The sequence below is a fragment of the Passer domesticus genome, chromosome 2, assembly GCF_036417665.1.
Source record: "Passer domesticus isolate bPasDom1 chromosome 2, bPasDom1.hap1, whole genome shotgun sequence".
Classification (NCBI taxonomy): Eukaryota; Metazoa; Chordata; class Aves; order Passeriformes; family Passeridae; genus Passer; species Passer domesticus.
Genome location: NC_087475.1, coordinates 53807167 through 53818235, shown reverse-complemented (window position 1 = coordinate 53818235; position 11069 = coordinate 53807167). Strand labels below are relative to the sequence as shown.

The window sequence follows — 11069 nt, the reverse complement described above, 5'->3', positions numbered from 1 at the left end:
GACTGAGCATGACCACTTGATTCACTGTTAAATAGTTGCAGTATGAATAAAAAATAATCTGCTAAACTGCTACGGGAATTTAAACTGTTGTCTCAGTGGAGCTTATTCAGAGATCTCTAATCTACTCCTGTAGAAGGTATGCTCTGTCTCACTAGGTTTTCAGTAGTTCATCTATTACTGCCAAGGAAGTAGAGCAAATCAAGAACTACCCCAAACTAGAAAGAAGTCTAGAAAGAAGTGTTTGAGGAAAGAGAGATACAGAACAGGAGCATAGGAGCAGATGGAAAAAGACAGAAAACACTGTAAGAACAAGAAAGAGCAGGGGGGAGGTTATTAGGACTGCACAGTCACCATAAAGCTGAAGGATAGAACATGGATTTAGCCAGAAGAGAAGATTGAGAGCTGGTCAAACAGGGAAATGTCTGGGATTACATTGTAAAGGAAACTCATGATCTCATTCACTTCCACTAAAAAATCAATTGAATATGCATGTATTGTTCTTATCTTTAAGTGATGAGAGAATCTAATTGATACACAAGACATGGGAATATGAAGGAGAAATTTTGAAGAAATCATGTTTTTTTGATGGCTTTGAATTATTTATCATTTCATATATTCAGAAACATATCAATATAAATATTTATAGCAGATGACAGGCAGCTTCAAATAACTTTTGTTGTAGTAATGCATTCTTGTTATTTCTTTAAATCCGATTTTATTTTTCTTACAGTGCATATGCAAAAAATTAGAAGTCACTGTGTTCATCATTTATTTGTGGAGGAATTGGTTTAAAGTGATAAGATTTAAAACCATAATGAATGAAGGGAGGCTGGAATTCTATGTTTCTGTGTGTAGCATGAACAACATTAACCCATCCTTTCTGCTCCAAAACACTTTTCTTTGTCTCACTTTGTATGTTGAAGTTTCGCATGGGTGGAAGAATTAGATTATGAATTTTAATTGATACTTCATTAAATATTTTTATATCTCTGAGTGTTCAAGCACTCAAGTGGAACTTTATTCACTCTGGTTTTTTTCATAATGAAGTAAGAAAAGGGATACTGTTGCACTGTCAATAATATTCTGTTGTGATCTCCCTATAGCCTATTTGTTAATGTATTTTACATAATATGCCTTAGGAGTCTCAATTCCTTTTGCCATTATTGTGTAGGATATATGCAGTGGGATCCAACATAAAATTGCACAGTGGAGACAGAACCTCAGATCTGCCAAATTCAAGCTGTCTGCCATGCCATGATGTTATAGAGTCAAACTTACATTCACTGTTTTTCAGTCTTTCTTGGTGCCAGAAAATACTGTCTTTTCACTTAGTGCTGGGTTAGTAAGTGTGATTGAATCTCATCTCTGAATACCCAGCTGCCTAGTGATTGTAGCTGGAGATACATCTTCATATCTACCAAACCAGAAAAACGAATTTGAAATTAGCGGTCCTGTATCACGAGCAAAGTGCTCTATTACTGAATTATCAGAGAAAATGAGTGGTATCACTAGCTTATCCCTTTTTTCCAAACTTATTTAGAAATATATTAGGTCTCTGGTCATGCTCTTGGCCTTAATCTCTGCAGGGAGACAGATATGAATCTCATATGGATTTAAATGTTCTCTGAAGCTGGGAGTCAGGTGACTACATTCTTAGTTTCCATTTTCCCCTAGAGTTATTCTTACTATTTAAATTATTGCTGGGTATTATTTGTGTCTGTCGGCCTCCATTGTTTAACACCAAGTTCTACCCAAAACCACACAAGACACTGTCTGGACTGCACAGTATAAATTTCACTAAGTAGCTGTGGCATAAATTTCTCTTTTGAATGTATAGCCTAACAGCCTGTCTCCAGGCAGCAATCAGGATCCTACTGAGCTTGGCAAGATGCAGTTGCTGATCCAGAGCACTTACAACATAAGCTCATGACAAGAAAGAACAGATGGAGACAAAGGTAAATAGCGGTGTGGTGGCAAACAGAGTAACAATGAAGCTGGGTCCATCTGTTGTTCCAGTAGGCACAGAAACTGTTCTTGTCCTCTGCTGTGTCTCATTGCACCACTTCATCTCTTTGAGTACAGCAGGCAGCTTGGTAGATAAATGGACAGGGCTATGCTTTGACTGAGGGGGTGTATTTTTATGTCAACCCCTCCTTCCACATAGACTTTTTTCCCTTCATCCACTCTTCATCTCAGCTCTGAATATCATCCCAGTTCTCTTGGCAGGAGACTTGGGCATGGTACCCTCAGTGTCTTTGTGGAGCAGCAGCTAGGTGCTGAGTGGGGAAATTCATCCATAAAACTCTCAAAGCTTTTATTTGAAAAAAAAAGCTCTCCTAAAAAATACGGTGGTCCAGGAACTGTTCTCTGGTTATGAGAACAAATGACTTAACATAGCTGGTGTCCAAATGGCTACCTTCTTTGATGCTCAAAAGTAAGCTGTCCACATCAAAACAGCTTACCAGGAGTGTTTTTTGAGGCAAACTGTCCTTCAGCTGTTTCAGAACATTTGGGAACATGCTAGATGTTGCAGGCTAAAGCCAAGCTATAGACAGAACAATTAAGCTGTATCAGTTGTCTCAGGTCAGTGCATGAATCCTGCCCTTATTTAGTTTGCAAATATAGGAGCAGTCTAAGCAAATAGACTTACTTAACATTTCATGAAAGTTGCCAAAGAAAAGGTCGAATGCAGGTGTGTGGGGAAAACACTTCAATAGCTGGAGAGGTTTTGAAGGTTTGCAAAAAACTATCCCTTCCAACTGTTTGGTTTGAGTTTGATATTTGTAATAGGGTGTCAGTTTCATTCAGGAAAAGGTGACCTTCACATTCAGAAATTCTGAATGCTGGATCAATGCAAATAAAAGAGCAACTTTCTTAGGCACTAAATGGAAAGCTGTGAAAATCATTCAGGTTAGAGGCAGTTGCTTTTATTGCCCTGCAATACTGCAAAGCGACCATGATTATTTTAGCATTCTACTGCATCTCACATAGCTATCATCCTGTATGTCATTTAGTCACATAAAATAGCCATAAACTAGAGGCTTGATTTTCTGAAGTGCTCAGTGCCAAACACCTTCAGTTCCCTAATCCACATGACTGCTTGCCATAATGCTCCCAAGGATACCAACTCCTTCTTATTTTCTGTACCTGTAAAAGAGTGGAGAAAAAGAAAAATAAACAATTGAACAACCAGACAGTATTGTGCCTGCAGAGAGGAAAGAGACTAATGTAAAATGTTTGTATGGACTTATTGGTTGGATATGGCTTTCCAGCACTGTGAAGATGGGCAGCATTACTTAAGAAAATAAAACAGATCCTGATTTCACTGTCTTGACTAGAATTCAAATTCGTATTTTCTGGGTTTGTAAAATTAATTTAACATATGTCTGCTAGCTATAATCAGGAGTGAAAATTATAAAACTAGCACACTTGTAGCAAAAGGATTATTTCATGATTATAAAGACATTGCTTCTTATTTTGAAACATTAGTTTCAACATCCAAATTAGAAGATTGACTCATATATATTTAAATTTTTGTGCCTATGTAAAATCAAATAGTCTCATTTGTCATGGTTATTGAAAAAAATGACAAAATAAAGATCGCAATAGATATCTTGATATGCTTTAAGAAATACAATTTATTAATAGAAGAGATATGTGAATAATATATATCAGAATTCACTCAGTTACAGTCTTCTTTAAATAATAAGGCCACATTTTTTTCTTCATGTTGTTTAGCAGAATATAAGCGAATAGCTAAATACCAAAATCACATGACTGTTCATTATTTTAAGTAGCAAAATTCTTGTTGAAAGTACAAATTAGAAATATGACACAAAATGAAATTTTATTACTGCTATTCTGTATATGCCAAACTTTATATGCAAGTAATCTTCAGTTTGGGTTTTTAAAAAAAAATTTAAAATGTTAACAGTAGTGGTTAAAAAAAACCTAAACAAACCAACATACAAAAACCAGAGTTCTAGTTCATAAGCATAAAAGCTAAATTTAAGTTATAGATGGACATGTCACATTTTTCATTGAAATGAGTCTATTAGAAGCAACAAGTCTTTCAGGTCTAAGGTGAAATTGTATAGAGGTGCCTAGTGCCTTAAGTCACAACCAGGGGAAAGTCCAGCTGGTTTGAAATTTCTTGTGTAATGAGCAGGTGAAACAATAATAAGTGACCCATTTATGGATCATATATTTAGTGATAAAAATGCTTACAATGTTTTAAGTGTAATTATGTGATGCAAAGACTTTTAATTGGAGTCACCCGTAAACCCTTTTCCCTGTAAAAAAGTTGCAAAGCTAATTGTCTAAACAGAGCAATTAATTTAAATCAACACCTCTGGCAACAAAATAAACCTTAAGGAAGTAGACATGCTCCTCTTCAGACACAAGTGCACTTACTTTGACAGAAGCTATTTGGATTTGGCAATGAAGTCTAGCTTGACACTCATTCCAGTACTCTAAGACAGGTTCTTGTTAATCTAATGAATATTATTACTATTAAAAATAATGACAATACTTCTTAATGTTGATAAAGTGGAAAAGACCTACTCCAAGCAGTAGAAAACATGAAATTCTGTCTCTACTAGCTACTGGTTATTTTGGGGATGATAATGATGCAGTAAGCTCTTAATTTTCTAAAGGAGCTGACATTTGCTGATGTACATAAATAGGCCAGCTGTTCCTTTTTTGGGGGTGAAATATAATATACAGTTAAATCTCCTCAAATTGCTATAAAAATCCCTGAAGTAAGGTTGACAGTCCTTCAATCGGGATCCTAACTATAAATTCCTAAGTAATTAGAAAAAAATAATTTTCAGTGTAAAGTAATGCATTCAACTATATAGGAATGATTTTTTATGATCCCAAATGGCAATAATTTAGGATGTGAGAAATAAAGACATAAAGACAATTATTGTGCTATTTAATAGGGAATGTGATGGGTAATGAAGCAAGATTACAATTAAATTCTAGCATGCTGTGTCCTACAGGAAAAATAAGCTCTAATGCTTCTAACCTTTATCAACTGGCAATGTTGCAGTTATGACCTCATAAGTAGTCATCAATTCTGTCTGTATGGCACTGACTAGGATTAATACCATAAGACACTAATAGAGTAAATAATCTAAGCAAACTTAAATGTACAACATTCCATAGTGACCTTAGAACTGTAGAACAACTCTATGAATTGCACCTATGAACTGTCAGAAATTCTTACAGGCATAGTTTGCCATATTGCTGTGTCTAAAATTAGGAAATTGAGGCCATATTCTGTCACTTCATTGTGCAGCCTGACTTTTCACAAGTACTGTGCAATTCTGACCCAATTAATGATAATGAGGCCTAAAAGCCCTCTGAAACCTCTGAAAATCTGGCAACTATCTTTTATATAGCTAATTTTGATTATCAACATTTAAAGTTTTAACTGAGAGATTTTTCTGATGTTCATCACATGTTGAAGAAGAATGATCAAAAGGACATCCTGATGGTATGTGCTTAGTAAAGGAGTAGACAACTAATGCCAACAAACTAATGTCATAAATTTTTGAACAACAGACTTTTAGGGAGACACTATAGGTGGACATCCAACAAGTGGAAGCTGGAGACTGCAAAATTGTTTTTCCATCTATGGACCTGACACATCAACTGAGAGGAAGGAGCAAGTGCCATATGCTTCTGGGTCTTATGCTGATCTAGAGTAAGCTGGCTTCTGTGGACATTTGTTTTTGAGGAAAGAAATTGTTATCCACCCACATATACCACCCTGTTAATCAAATAAGTTTAGATCACATTTCCATGAGCAAGGTAGTTCTGTTCCAGTGACCACCACTCCCAATCTCCCCTTAACAGTTGGCAGACATCTTTTAGTCTACTTTTTTTTTTTTTGTCAGAGCTGCCTAAACCTTCCTAAGGTGCATCATCCCAAAATCTTGGAGTGACTGAAATACTGATGGGAAGTGTGAAAATAGAGCAGATATTTAACTTCCCTATATAATTCCCAACACTTTTCCGAATGGCACTTATATATTAGATTAATGTAAACATGCCTTTGTGTCACTGGAGAGAAAAGCATACTGTCTGGAGAGTGGGAACTCAACAAAGAAATTTTCTTTGAGTTTTTGATACCTGCATCATGTAGCTGAAGACCCCCTGATTTATTTTTTTACTATTGAAATAAAATCCTGCTTTTATCCAGAAGTAAGCTTCTTCAAATATTTTAATGTATTATCGCATATTGCAAATTGTAATATATTTTTATTCCTTAATATTAATAACATCTCTTATACATTTAAATTCAATAATTATATTTTATTAAATATTAAACAGAATTTTGATGAAAATATTTGTAATCAGTTCCGAATTACATCATACCATTATGCCTTTGTAAAATTATTGATGGTGTATACTTTCTCTTCAATTAGTTTTAACCAGGTGTGAACACTTGGTCTGTGTTTTGATCTTAAGTCTGTGGCTAACCACTGTTTTTTACCATTTAACCCCTCTATCCTAAGGTCAAAGTCACTCTGGAAGGAAAAAAGAGGAGGTTATCCAGTCCATGCTGTAACTAGTGACTAGTTCTTTCAGCTGAACCCAATCATAAAATGAAGATCTCAGTAATTTTTCCAGTGTTTGTTGTCTGCTCACCCAATACTTGTAGTGATAGAAAGGTTTCTTTTTCCAATGTTAAGTCATCATTAATGTGAGAATTATGCATATGTTTCATTCGTGAAGGCTTTGGAATATAGTCCACTTGAGTTTAGCTTTGTGAGATTATACATATTTGTGCCTGAGGGCACAGGACCTCCACAATTTTCACCAGGAACTTCAAGTATTGAATACTTTATATTACTGTCTGAAATGCTTACAGATCAGTCATTTTGGGGTTTTTTCCTCTGAAACTAGCTAAAATCTTACACTGCTAAAACAGAAATAACTTTTAGATAGTATGAATCTTGTTTATATGCCATCTATATACGTTTCCTTTTCGGTAGTTTCCTGGATGGTCAAGTATGGCTGAATGTTTGTTCTGTCAGTTTTCCAAGTTGGTCAATATTTTGAGGGGGATCTGCTTGCAAATTTGAAATGGTGAGCTTCATAAATATAGAAAGGCTTTTTGTAAGTTTACAACCGTACTTTCCAAAACCATGGATTTCATAGACTACGTAGGAATTTGTAAGCACTAGAAGGAAAGAACATTTTAAGAGCAGAATGAGACAGAAAAAAATTTAGGATTTTTTAGAAAAATCTGTACTCTCCCTATGGTGGCCTTTTAGGTCAAGTCCTTTCTGTCAGATTTGTTCTTAGTACATGATTTTCTTTTGTTTTTTTCAGGCCTCAAATAATCCACCCAGTTGCATCTGACTCTCCAAGGAAAGGATTGTCTGCCATCATGTCTGAAAAATCCTTGTTCCTTCTTACCCTCTCTCTGCCCACAAAGTTTTTCTTCCATGGAGATGATCTTTCTCATTCCAGAGATTCTAGTGTGTTAGCCATGAAAACACCAAGAGACAGCAATGTTAAAAACAAACAAACAAACAAACAAACAAAACAAAACCCTCCAAAAAAACCAATAAACCAAGCAATCAAGATATGAACTAGGCATAAATACAGATATAAACTGTGAGCATGACAACCCTCCATAACTTCCCACTGTTTTTCTGTGTTCAGGAAATATTACCAGTAAGAAGGAAAAACCAAAAGAAATGTTTGGCTTACCCTGAAAGACACATAATTGCACAAACTTAAAGGAATATAAAAAATACCCAGCAGCATAATGGTTGCGCTGTCGATGTTTGAAGACACACCTGCATGGCAACACATTACCCTAAAGAAAGCATACACAAATAGTTCCAAACAAGCTGGACTTAGAACTGTAAGAAATATTACTCTCAGCACAGCAGCCTGGCTGAGCAGTGGGATATGTTTTAGCTTAAGCAGGTCTGTGTGGTACCAGTGGATTCATACAAGGCCTAGCATGGCCAAGCTAAATTTTGACTTCCATTTCTACAGCTACACAAAACCACTGAGACAAACCTGTTCAACAGACAGTAGCTGAATATGCTAACAAGCTTCTTATGCCTGTTCCACACAGGCATATGGCAAATGCACATAACCCAGCTCTTCAGAAATTGATAAGTTGCAGGGAATTTGGAAACCTTAAAAACACAGTTTGTTTTCACTGCACTTCTTTTAGATGTAATCAGAAGATTAAAGTTTACTTATTGGTAACAGTAGCCTTAACCTCAAGTAATCCAACCATTTAAATGCTTTTTGTTTTATTCTTTGTTACAAATGCATTTTATGTTATATACTACAATTCACTGTTTTACTCATTATCTGAGGAAGTACTTGGACCATTTCATGCAATTTTGTGTTTTATGTGCATTTGAAATTGTTATAAACTGCTAAAAGTTGGAGAAACAGACTGTTTATTATAGCACAAGACTATGGCATGGTCTAACAATAATTGGAAAGCACTTTTGTTAACAGACTCTCTTCAACATTATATACAAACAACAGTGACAAATAGCACTTATCTTATTAATACTTCACTACTAATCCATCAGCTTTAACTAAGTCTCAGATGAGCTGAAACTCTGAAGATTTCAGCCTTAGCTTGCATGCTTCAACAATTTTATTATGTTAGTTTTCTTTCTACATACATAACGCACAGATAAACTGATCCACTGGGGCACTGCCTTGTCTTCAGTATTCAGTAGATTAAGTGAAGTCCCAACCTGAGTAAAATTGAAAAAGTAGTAGCAATGGTATATACATCTGCAACATGAAGAAAATAGTATTATACATCACAATGGAGAATAAAATGCAGTTTTGGTATTTGGCAATTTCTCTAAAGTTAAATTGTAGCCCTGAATCTTATACAAAAGGGGTATGTTTTTACCAATATGAAAATAAATTAAATTTACTTCCTAAGTAAATTGATGCAAAGAGAAAAGAGGATAGATATGTGATTTTTCAGGGATCCAACTTAATGTCAATTTCATCAACTGAACAAAATCAGTAATCACTGCATAGTTACTTACAGAGAAATGTTATCTCAAACCTCACCATGTGTGACTAATCAACAAATCCCTTTAAAAGAAAATGACTTGTCAGGGATGAGCACAGGCAATGTGCTCACTAGGCTCAGAAACAAACACAAGGAGTAACCACAGCTGCTACAAAGAAAGCTAAACTTCTTAAAAAATGAACCGGAGGGTGAATTTTGTTTTATATAAAGGGCTAAGTAATTTGAGTGTTTTTTAAAATGGCCTTTCCTTAGTTAATCAAGAAATTTAAATAAACTGTCCTTCCTAAACTGCGCACATCAGCATGGAGGAAGCATAACATGGCTTCAACCCAATTTGGAATATAAAGTCTGAGAAACTAACTCAATAAACTTTGAAGACAGCAGTGCATTTGAGCTTTTTTTTGTATATTCCTTACAAGTGGCTGGGGACGTCCAGTGTCATGGTGATGGGCATACAGAGATTTCACTCAATATATACCTATGTTTTTTATTGTTTATTGTGGAAATTTAAACAAATGTCTTCAAATAAAGGCCCAATGTTAGACAAACAAAGGCACCTATTGACAATCTCAAATACTGTAAGAAAATTTATTAATTTTGTCATTGGGATTTTGAATTGGAATGTCAAGTTATTTCTATCAAAACAATATGCAAGATGGTTGAATGTTTAAAAAAATCCCTGTTTTCAATTTTTTCTTGTTAAAAAAATTAAATATTCAATCACCTCTGTGAATATTTATAATTACAAACTATATAAAGGGAAATGATAAAAGAAAATTGTGCATTATAATTTACATATGGATGCTTCCTATGTATATTTTGAGAGAGAAAATGAGAGATGAAACTGCAGAAAGTTTTTGTATCTACAGTAGTGGGACTGTGAAATCAACAGTAGCAAGACTGTGAAATCAATTTCTCTCATTTTCATGCATAGGTATTTACACAGAAATTTCTTTACACCTTCTCTATGGTATAATTCTATGGTTTGTATGTGTGGAGGAGTCTGTGAGAACATTTTGTGTACAAGATGTCAAACAATAAAGAACTACATGTGTAAAGTAATACACTAGCTAGTACAGCTAAGAACTGAGAGTAAACCATAGTTGTTAACCTCTTTTCTTCTCTTGGACAGAAGTTAATTGTGTCCCATGTGTTTTTACAATGATAGGTTTCCTATGGAAAATTATTTCTTATTTTTTCTTAGTATGTATATTATGAAGTATCCTGCAGTTCCATAGGAATAAAGAAAACAGCAAGATCATGAAGAAAAAGTCTGTCTCAATACATTGATTTGTTTGACATTCTAAGCCCTCTCATACCATATATCTCAAACAAACGAGCTACTCTTTCAAGAGCACCAGTGCCTTAGAGATTATTGTCCTTTCTCTTGGAGGAATCGGAATCTGGTGCTTCAGGTGAAGACAAAGTATATTTTGAAGAAAAGCAACCTAGAAAGATAAATACTTTAGCCTGCTGGCTGATATTCTGTCTGCTGTGAGAAGAAAGAGTTTAGATATAGTCCTTGTAAGTGGAACAAAAAAATGAAGATAAATTTAAATGCTTTGAAAAGCAACATCCCATCTCATGGTCCAAAGTTCTATCTACTAGTTTCACATCTCATAAAACTGCATTTGTTTTTACTAGTTTTCAATTTGATTTCTCTTAACACAGCTTACATAAAGACAAATATATAGAACAGTGGTAGGTAGAATGATAGAAAATATGATGCTTATCCACTTCTGTTCATTCCTGATTAAGGTAAATGCTATCCCTTTATTTTAATCCTACTCTCTTTCCTGAAAAGTGATAAGTTGGACAAGTTTAATCACATAGAATCCCTCAGAATTACACACTGTTCTGGGCTGAGGGAGACTAGTCTTTTTAACCAGGATGGGAGCAGTGGCGTCCCTGCTTACACAGGATTTGGCATTACTGAGACATTTATTCCTATGTGCAGAGATTAACAAAAGGAGAACTAGAGAGCACTTGATACCAAGTTGCTACGGGATTCTGCCTTTGTGATCTC

At 35.0% G+C, this 11069-nt stretch overlaps 1 long non-coding RNA gene across 4 annotated transcripts; it reads right to left on the bottom strand.

Moving 5' to 3' along the window:
• Positions 1-2974: 2974 nt before the first annotated feature.
• Positions 2975-11052, bottom strand: LOC135295421 (uncharacterized). Of its 4 annotated transcripts, none has more exons than XR_010357512.1 (5): positions 10960-11052; positions 10363-10491; positions 8676-8790; positions 7432-7490; positions 2975-3147 (listed from the first exon to the last, which is right to left on the bottom strand). It is a non-coding gene; the product is annotated as an uncharacterized LOC135295421 (long non-coding RNA). The 4 variants fall into 4 exon arrangements; XR_010357511.1 differs by having other exon boundaries at positions 10897-11043; XR_010357513.1 differs by having other exon boundaries at positions 8676-8750; positions 10897-11043.
• Positions 11053-11069: the final 17 nt, after the last annotated feature.